This window comes from Mobula birostris, chromosome 4, assembly GCF_030028105.1.
Source record: "Mobula birostris isolate sMobBir1 chromosome 4, sMobBir1.hap1, whole genome shotgun sequence".
In the NCBI taxonomy this organism is placed as follows: domain Eukaryota; kingdom Metazoa; phylum Chordata; class Chondrichthyes; order Myliobatiformes; family Myliobatidae; genus Mobula; species Mobula birostris.
Window position 1 is genome coordinate 138974079 of NC_092373.1, and position 9426 is coordinate 138983504.

General features: G+C 40.1%; 1 long non-coding RNA gene across 1 annotated transcript; it reads right to left on the reverse strand.

The window, feature by feature from the left end:
* Positions 1–2249: 2249 nt before the first annotated feature.
* Positions 2250–8028, reverse strand: LOC140196033 (uncharacterized). The gene is made up of 3 exons (XR_011885598.1): positions 7970–8028; positions 6319–6525; positions 2250–2472 (listed from the first exon to the last, which is right to left on the reverse strand). It is a non-coding gene; the product is annotated as an uncharacterized lncRNA (long non-coding RNA).
* Positions 8029–9426: the final 1398 nt, after the last annotated feature.

Below are 9426 nucleotides of genomic sequence, written 5' to 3' on the forward strand. Positions count from 1 at the left end.
AATAAATAGGGAAGGGAGCATCACATCTTTAGGACAATTTGGGACCTCAGAATGTACCCTGTTTCCTGCATCATGAATTAATGTCAAAGCAGACCTTAGTTTCTAGTGTATGAGAAACCCATCTGAAAGAACAAGATGAAAAAATAGATATGACATAATAGATAATGTCTAGCTATCAACAAGCTCAGATTTCTTAAAAATCTGCATAGTCCAAATAGTCTAATTCTGTTCCTAAGTCCTTATCTTATTTTGGATGGAGGAGACAACCTATGAGAAGTAAAAAGGATTACCTCTTTATAGATTATGTGGTGCAGAATGAGTTGGAAAGCTATGTGGCTAGTACTAGATCCTTTTTCTATTTATATACACACATTCTTTTTCTCTCTCTCTTTTTTCTCCCTCTATCCCTCTCACTACATTCCTTGCCCATCCTCTGAGCTTCACCTCTCCCCCTTTCTTTCTCCCTAGGCCTCCCGTCCCATGATCCTCTCATATCCCTTTTGCCAATCAACTGTCCAGCTCTTGGCTCCATCCCTCCCCCTTCTGTCTACTCCTATCATTTTGGATCCCCCCCTCCCCCTCCCACTTTCAAATCTCTTACTAGCTCTTCTTTCAGTTAGTCCTGACGAAGGGTCTCGGCCCGAAATGTCAACTGTACCTCTTCCTAGAGATGCTGCCTGGCCTGCTGCGTTCACCAGCAACTTTTATGTGTGTTGCTTGAATTTCCAGCATCTGCAGATTTCCTCGTGTTTGAACTTCAGAGCGACAATGGCTTTTGTATAGAAATATAGATAAATAAAAAAAGGATCTAGTACTTTCCTGGTATATATGACGAATCGATTCTACTTGGGCTTCCAGCCAGGTACAAGAATCAATTTTCACCGACCTTTCAATGACAAACTCTGTCATCTTCATCAGAGACGGTGCCTGGGTATGTCTAGACTAGTGGTATTTATATCCCTGTCGTCAATCCCTCCTGATTGGTTAGTCGCATCCAGTCAGGTTTCTGCTGTCCTACCTTATTTGCAATGTAATTCCAGTTCTGACTTAGATCAAGACCTTTGTCTTAGTTAAAATTCTTATCCTCTAGTTTTATTTCAATGGCTTGCTTCACCAGGCGGTTCCAAAAGCCATTAGGTTTGTGCTGTTGAAGTCAATCCTAAGGCCTTTGCGAATGCAAAGTTCTGTTACTGCTGATTTCTCTGAGTGAAACGTGGACCACATATATAAACTAGACAGGATGCACCACATCATGGACCACAGGAGGTCTATCCATTTGGGTTACCCGAAGAAATCAGGATCAGAATCAGAATCAACTTTGTTATCACTGTCTTATATGACATAAAATTTGGTGTTTTGTGGTGGCAGTACAGTGCAGGGCTGGTTATGAATCATTGAAGTTCAAGAATTCAAAGTGCAAAGTAAATTTATTATCAAAGTACATATATGTCACCGTACACAACCGTGAGATTCATTTTCTTGTGGGCATACCCTATAAATCAATAATATAAAAACAACCATATTAGAATCAATGAAAGACCACACCAATTTGGGTGTTCAACTAGTGTGCAAAAGACAACAAACTGTGAAAGTACAAAAAAGAAAGAAATAGTAATAAATATATAAGCAGTTAATATCAAGAACATGAGATGAAGAGTCCTTGAAAGTGAGTCCATTGGTTGTGAGAATATTTCAATGATGGGACGAGTGAAGTTGAGTGAGGCTATGTCCTTTGGTTCAAGAGGCTGAGGGGTAATAACTGTTCCTGAATCTGGTTGTGTGAGTCCTGAGGCTCATGTACCCTCCTGATGACAGCAGCGAGAAGAGAGCATGGCCTGGGTGGTGGGGGACCCTGATGATGGATATTGCTTTCCTGTGTCAATACCTCATGTAGATGTGCCCAGTGGTGGGGAGGGCTTTACCTATGATAGACAGGGCCATTTCCATTACTTTTTGTAGTATTTGCAACTCAAAGGCATTGATGTTTCCATACCTGGCTGTGGTGCAGCCTGTCAATATACTCTCCACCACACATCTCTAGATGCTTATCGAAGTTTCAGATGTCATGATGAATCTTTATAATCTGTTAAAGAAGTAGAGGCACAGTCATGCTTTCTTCATAATTGCACTTAAGTACTACAGCCAGACCGGTCCTCTGAAATGATAACACAGAAGAATTTAAGATTTATGACCACCTCCACCTCTGATCCTTTGATGAGGACAGGCTCGTGGATCTCTGGTTTCCTCCTTCTCATTGAATGTTGGTCTTCAGGCTCCTGTACCTCCACCCCAAGGGTGGTAAGGAGAAGAAGGCGTTTCCTGAATGGTGAGGTTCTCAGTGGTAAGAAAGGTTGTGCTCTTCATGGAGTTGGTTACAAGTATTTTGACTTGTATGCCATCATGAAGCATATGTAAAACAGAGATAAATTTCTGCAGGCAGACAACTTTGAGCAGGGTGTTCCATAGTCTTTCCTGATTGAAGGATCAAAAACATTAGTGCGGTTGAAAAAGACAGATGTATGTGCAATGTAAAAAATAATTAATAATGCTAATTCACTATTTTCAGTTCAACCCTACTCTTTAAATTGCTGATTTATTAGAAACAATTAAACTGAAAGTGTAATGAAAGATAAAACTCATAAGATGCAGATATTTTCAACTTTCATTTATTTCTATATTGTGGAAAAACTACACAAACCTATGGAACTGGAGTGCTGACAAATTCTGGAGCTGGGGAAGGAAAGTGTGTATTAAAGGAGATGAATTCATTAAAGATATGAGATTTGTTTTTTAAAAAAGATATATTTCCTCCAGTCCACACCCAAAAACATTCAAGCATTTCTACTGAAAATTTGGATCAATTAGCTTCTGTTTCTCAGTGTAAATTGCGTACAAAAACAATTTAAACTGGGTCACATTGTTCTACCAATTATTTCCAGATGGAATCTCTTTCAGTGGGAAACCAGCCTGGATTTTCAATGCATAATTCATAGGAATGTGTCTGACAATTTTCCAATATCACAATGAGTACTTCAATTTTTAGGACAGGATTTTTATGTTCAGGATCCTCATAACTGATGCCTTTTCTGATGGTAAAGCTAGTGTCAACCCAATCGCACCATTGTACTTTATTATGTTACGGATTATACTAAGGCCATACAGCCTTTTGTATCAATGCAGAGTTTCAGCAGAGCAGTATTGTTAGTCCATTTCCCTTCCTTCTAATTTTCCATCCCATTCCCATTTTAATTCATGACATGTAAAGCAGATTTGTGGAACATACAACATAGAATAGGAGAGCACAGTACAGGCCCTTCAACCCACAATGTTGAGCCAACTCTTTAACCTACTCAAGGTTCAATCTAACCCTTCTCTCCCACGTTTGCCATCCATTTTTTTTCATCCATGTATATAAGAGACTCATAAATGTCACTTGGCTGGCTGGTGGCGCAATGGCATCAGTGCCGGACTCCGGAGTGAAGGCTCCCGAGTTCAAATCCAATCAGGCCAGCCCCCCCCCCCGAGCACGCTTTCCATCCATGCCGGGTCGAGCATCGAGCTAGCCACTCAGCCTCGTTAAAAAAAAAGGGTTGAGTCAGGAGCGATCCTATCCTGACCCGGTTAATCCGAAAGGAGACAAATGATGACACCACGTGCCAGACAAGAATGGCTGACTGTCTGGTGTGACACGCAAAAAAAAAAGTCACTAATCTATCTGCCCTGCCGCAACCCCTGGCAGCATGTTACATACACTCATCACTCTGTGTGTAAAAAATCTCCCCTTATTCTTTCCTTCCATTATCAAAGTTATGCCCCCTCATATTAGCCATTTCTGCCCTGAAATATGCCAGGGCAATTTTATCTATGCGCCTTATCATCCTGTACATCTCTGGCAAGTTAGATCTCATCCTTCGTTGCTCCAAAGAGAAAAACCCTAGCCCATTCAACCTATTCTCATGAGACATGTATTTCACCCCAAGAGGCATCTTGTAAATTTTCTCTGTACTCTCCTTAAGGCTTCCACATACTTCCTTTCATAACCAGAACTATAAATCAAAGTGTGGTCTAATTGGAATTTTATAGAGCTACAATATTACTTCATGGCTCTTGAACTCTATCCTCTGACTAATGAAGGCCAAAACACTAAAAGGCTTCTTAACCACCCTATCAACTTGCACAGCAACTTTGGGGGGGGGGGGGGTCAATGGACGTTGATCCCAAAATTCCTCTGTTCCTCCACACTTATAAGAATCCTGCCATTACTGTATTCTACCTCTATATTTGACCTTCCAAAGTTCGTCACTTCACATTTTTATGTACTGAACTTCACCAACCACTTCTCAACCCAGCTCTCCATCCCATCAATATCCTGTTGTAAGCATCGACAACCTTCTACTCTTTCCAGAACTTCAGCAATTTTTGTGTCATCTGAAAACTTACTAACCTACCCTTCCACTTCATCATCCAAGTCATTTATAAAAGTCACAAAAAGCCGGGATCCCAGAAAAGATCCCTGCTGAACACCATTGGTCAGTGACCTCCAGGCAGTGTACGCTCCAGCTGCTTCTACCACCTTCTGCCTTCTGTGAGAAAGCCAATTCTGAATCCATGCAGCCAAGTTTCCATGCCTACTGACTTTCTGAACGAGCCTACCATGTCAAATGCCTTACTAAAATCCATATACGTCACATCTCTGGCTCTACCTTCATCAATTTGTTTTGTCACTTCCTTGAAAAATTCAATCAAGCTTGTGAGCCATGATATGTCCTTTACGAAGTCATGCTGACTATCTCTAACCAGACTGTGCTTCTCCAAATGTTCATAAATCCTGTTCTTCAGAATCCTCTCCGATAGAACATCATCTGCCATTTGTGCATCTTGCAGCCTTCAGACTCAGCACTGACTTCTCTGACTTTTGATATTTCACTCTTCCTTTCTATCTCTTACAGAACAGATCATTCCTGCCTGTCATTCATCTGTAAACTTGGCTGGGCGCATCCCACAGCAGGGCTATTAGCAACAAATACACAGTAGAAGAAACATAATGTGCTTCCGACTCCTTTAGTCCCACTCCATCAGAAATATTCCCTTTGTTCTACCCACCGCCCCCTACTTCTCTGTAACTAAAACTAACACGTTTTCTCTCCTTCTCAGCCTAACAAAAAGCTTGGACCTAAAACTTTAAATCTGCTTCTCTTTCCACAACCAATGCCTGATCTGATGATGTTTCCGGCATTTCCTCTTTTTATATCATTATCCCCTTCCTTTTACCCCTGTAAAACATCACCTTATTCTCTCCTCCATGCTTAACCACTACCTTTTTGTTCTTTTGCCATTTACTTTCACTGAGGTGAACTTTACAGCAATTACTTAACCTAGCATCATATCTTTGGAATATGGGAAGAAAATATGGAAACCCACACAGCCACAGTGAGAATGTATAAGCATTACACATACTGCACCAAAGGTCAGTTTAGCACTGATAATCTAGATCATCACATTAATTTTGGATCTTTAAATTAACACATCCACGGATATCCCAAGAGGAAAATTAATTTTACCTTCATGAAATCTCCTGAACCCCGAGGCAGAAAAATAAGTATTTAGACCTTTTGGTTATATTTCCTGCATTACAAGAGTCACAAAGCTTCAGAAATAATTAGTTATCTATAAAACATGATGCGATACTCTCAAGAAGGTCTGAGTTTAATTTTCCCTGTTTTTTTCTCTTTTGGCTATTTTCTGTCAGTTCTTGAGACGTTACTGAGTTCCAAGTAGCGCTGAAGAGTCATGTACTAAGGGGTTCTATTTTGCATCCTTCAGTGCTGGTGAACTTAGAAGTTCTAGGCTCATATTAAAGCTGGAGAAAACAATGAGATTGGCATTTCTTTCCCCATAATTTTAAAATAAACATCCATTTGGAATATTTGGATTCATTTGGTTTCACCTCTCCATTATAATTATAGCCAGACAAAAGCATTATCAATTTAGCAAAGTATTCATTTATGGTTTATTAGTAAACCATACTAATGGTATGGTTAAAAAGCCTAAAGCTTTTTTATAAAATGTATTTCATGCATTGGAAATAACAATGAATAATATCATCATTAAAAACAATAATGGGTGCTAAATGCAAAATGCTGCTTGGCATGCTAATTTCCTCCAGTATTTTGTGCGTGTTGCTTAGATTTCCAGCATCTGCAGATTTTCTCTTGTTTGTGATGGGTGCTAAATGTGTTGGTTGTTATTGAGAACGACAGACTTAAGTCAATGTTCTACATGCACTCCAATTGATAATGAAGGAGCTGGATTACTCACCACCTCTTGGCTTCTCCTCCAAGCCTTCGGCCAACGCCCACACCAGTTCCCTATAAACCAGAGGCCTTGCAGTTCCAGCCATTCAACAAAGCAGACCAGACCTTGTGCAATGACCAGGCCCCAGACAGAACAACATGTGATGCTTTCCATGCTGGCCCTCTGACTACTCATGATGTCCAAAGACCTTGATGTTGTTTTCAAATGCCTCTAGAAAGAAATAACAATTTTTGATAAAAATTATTAATAACACTTTAAAAATATATTCACTTACAAATCAGTGAACTGATAAATTAATCAAAACATATGAATTAAATTAGAGAAAAATAACTTAACTTTTAATGAAGGTTGGCAGCCCAGTCAAACAAAACAAAACACAGTAAGTGCGCTGTCTCTGGTGGGGAGAATTTAAGAGGTCAATTACAAAGTTATTTTGAACCTTCAAACCAGGTCAGTGCAGAAAATCCATCATTCAGTGGAAAGGCCAGAAGGCAGAGGGAGGTAAGATGGATGAGAATGACTGATGTAAGAGCTGAGAAGGTGTTGACATGGAGTTATCCGTTAACTCTCTATGGAACTGACAGCTGTGATTCAGTCTAGTGATTCATCCCACTGAAAAGCTGGCAAAAACTTATTATTTTTTGTTCTTCAGAGGAAGCTTTATCAAACCAATCACTGCTAACTACTAAAGGCAGATTGCAGGCATTTTTTGATTTATGGGAACACGCAGATTATTTATGTTGGTCTGGAACTGGGACAACTATATATAAACACTCCAGTTGTTACAGTGCTTAGGAACCAATCACCTTTAAACAGCTAATGCAGCAAAGACTTTCGATCTTGGCAACATCCCTGTTGCAGTGTTGGAGACAGGCTCCATAAATAGCTCTGCTTCCAGCCACTGCAGTATATTTCTAAACTGGAATCTATGTGACAGAATAAAAATATCCCCACATTTATCCTATCCATAAAAAGAAAGGTAAGTCCAGTCTGGCCAACTACTGGCTGAACAGCTTTCAATCATCAGCAGACAATTGTAAATGCCATCAACAGTGCAATTAAATACCATTCAATTCACCAATTATTTCATCTCTGACACTTGGATCTCTCAGCTGATTAAAATTTTGCTCCAAATATAGAAAATGCAGATGAAGAGATCAATGTGACTATGCTTCGTATCGAGGCAAAATTTGACTCTGAGTGGTCAGAGTCATAGAGCTATGGAGCAAAGAAGCAGGACATTCGGTCCAATTCGTCTATGGTGACTGCTGTTCTCCTTGCAGTGGTATTTTCCTTATACTGGGGTCAACTAAACAATCTTCAGCTGCCCCACTAACATTCCCTCCACCATAAGGGCAGATTGGGGATTGTTACTTACATTAGCAATTCCTTAGATAGCAAAACAATCTGAGCCCACACACAACAGAACCTGACCAATATAAATCTTGGGAGTAATAAGACACAAGTAAATTTCACATCACACATTATACCAGGCAAAAATCATCTCTAGCCAAAGAGAGTCTAGGACTTTCCCATTAGTCTGATTTTCATATCCATATTCCAGAACATGAATTTTACAGGTCAGCGTGTCTAAGTAGTTCAAATTTCAAAGTTAATTTATTATCAAAGTACACATATGTCACCATATACAAACCTGAGATTCATTTCCTTGATGGTTGAGTGGTAATAACTGTTCCTGAGCCTGGTGCCGTGAGCCCTGAGGCTCCTGTACCTTTTTCCTGATGGCAGCAGCGAGAAGAGAGCATGGCCTGGGTGTTGAGAGTCCCTGATGATGGCTGCTGCTTCCTGGTGATAGGGTGACAGGGTTTCATGTAGATGTGCTCATGGTGGGGTGGGCTTTGCCTGTGATCGACTGGGCTGTATCCAGTACAGTCTGTAGTGGGTAGCCAGTCAATATATTTCCACTGCACATCGATAGGTATGACATAAATACTGTGGCTACAAGAAACATTTAGAAGATGGGTACTCTCCAGAAAGCCTTTCCATAGCCTCCAAAACACATCAGAAGTGTGACTAGACAAGCTCCATGTGATTGGAGTACTTTCTGGGGTTCGAGAAGTTCAGTGCCATACTGAATGATGCACTCTTTTCGCCACTGGCATCCCAAAACTACCAAGGGGACTATCTATTACAGGGGCCCTCAACCTTCTTTGCAACGTGGACTGGTTTAACATTGACAATATTCTTGCAGACCGGCTGACCGGCGGGGGGGGGGGGGGGGGGAGTGTTCAAGTAGGGTTAAACTCACCTCAGCATGTCTTTTACAGTTAAGGTTGCCAACTTTCTCACTCCCAAATAAGGGACAAAAGTAGCCGTCAAATCCTGACGAAGGGTCTCAGCCCAAAACGTCAACTGTACCTCTTCCTAGAGATGCTGCCTGGCCTGCTGCATTCACCAGCAACTTTTATGTGTGTTGCTTGAAATTCCAGCATCTGCAGATTTCCTCGTGTTTGCGTATTACTTGATTAAGCATTTTTGTTCGTTTAAATAATTCATTACAGGTTATAAATAGCATACGTCATTGTGCCACCATGTCATATGTGTACATTTAAAATAAAAATAAAATTAAATACAATATTCCCAGCTCCATGTTTTTATTTCCATTAGTTTTTGTTTTGGAGTTACAAAACATAACAGTAGCAATGAGAACATTTTAAAACCCAAGATGACTACCTATCTGTTGAAGAGCAGTGAGACGCTTGAGTTAAAAATCGCAGTGCGATGATTGAGTTTTTTAAAAAAAAAGCAGAGCAGCATCTGCTTCTTCGGGAAGGGACAGAAATGGTCAAGATAAAAAAAAGGGAGAAAACAGACAAATTTATGGTTTCATAAACAGTACAGGGTGTTAATAATCATAAATAAAAAATTAGAATTGTCCAGCTACATCGAAAAGATAGAGACATTCAATTACATGAGGGATAACTGGATATTGTATACTGAGTGAATTGAGCAATATCCAATGAAAAGCAAGTGCCAGTTTTGCTGAGGTTGCTGGGTAGAAAAGCATAAAATTTCCTTAGAAGTTTGACTGCTCCAACCAAACTAGCTGAAAGGAGCTTTGCTAATATCATGATCGTAACGCATGGAAAT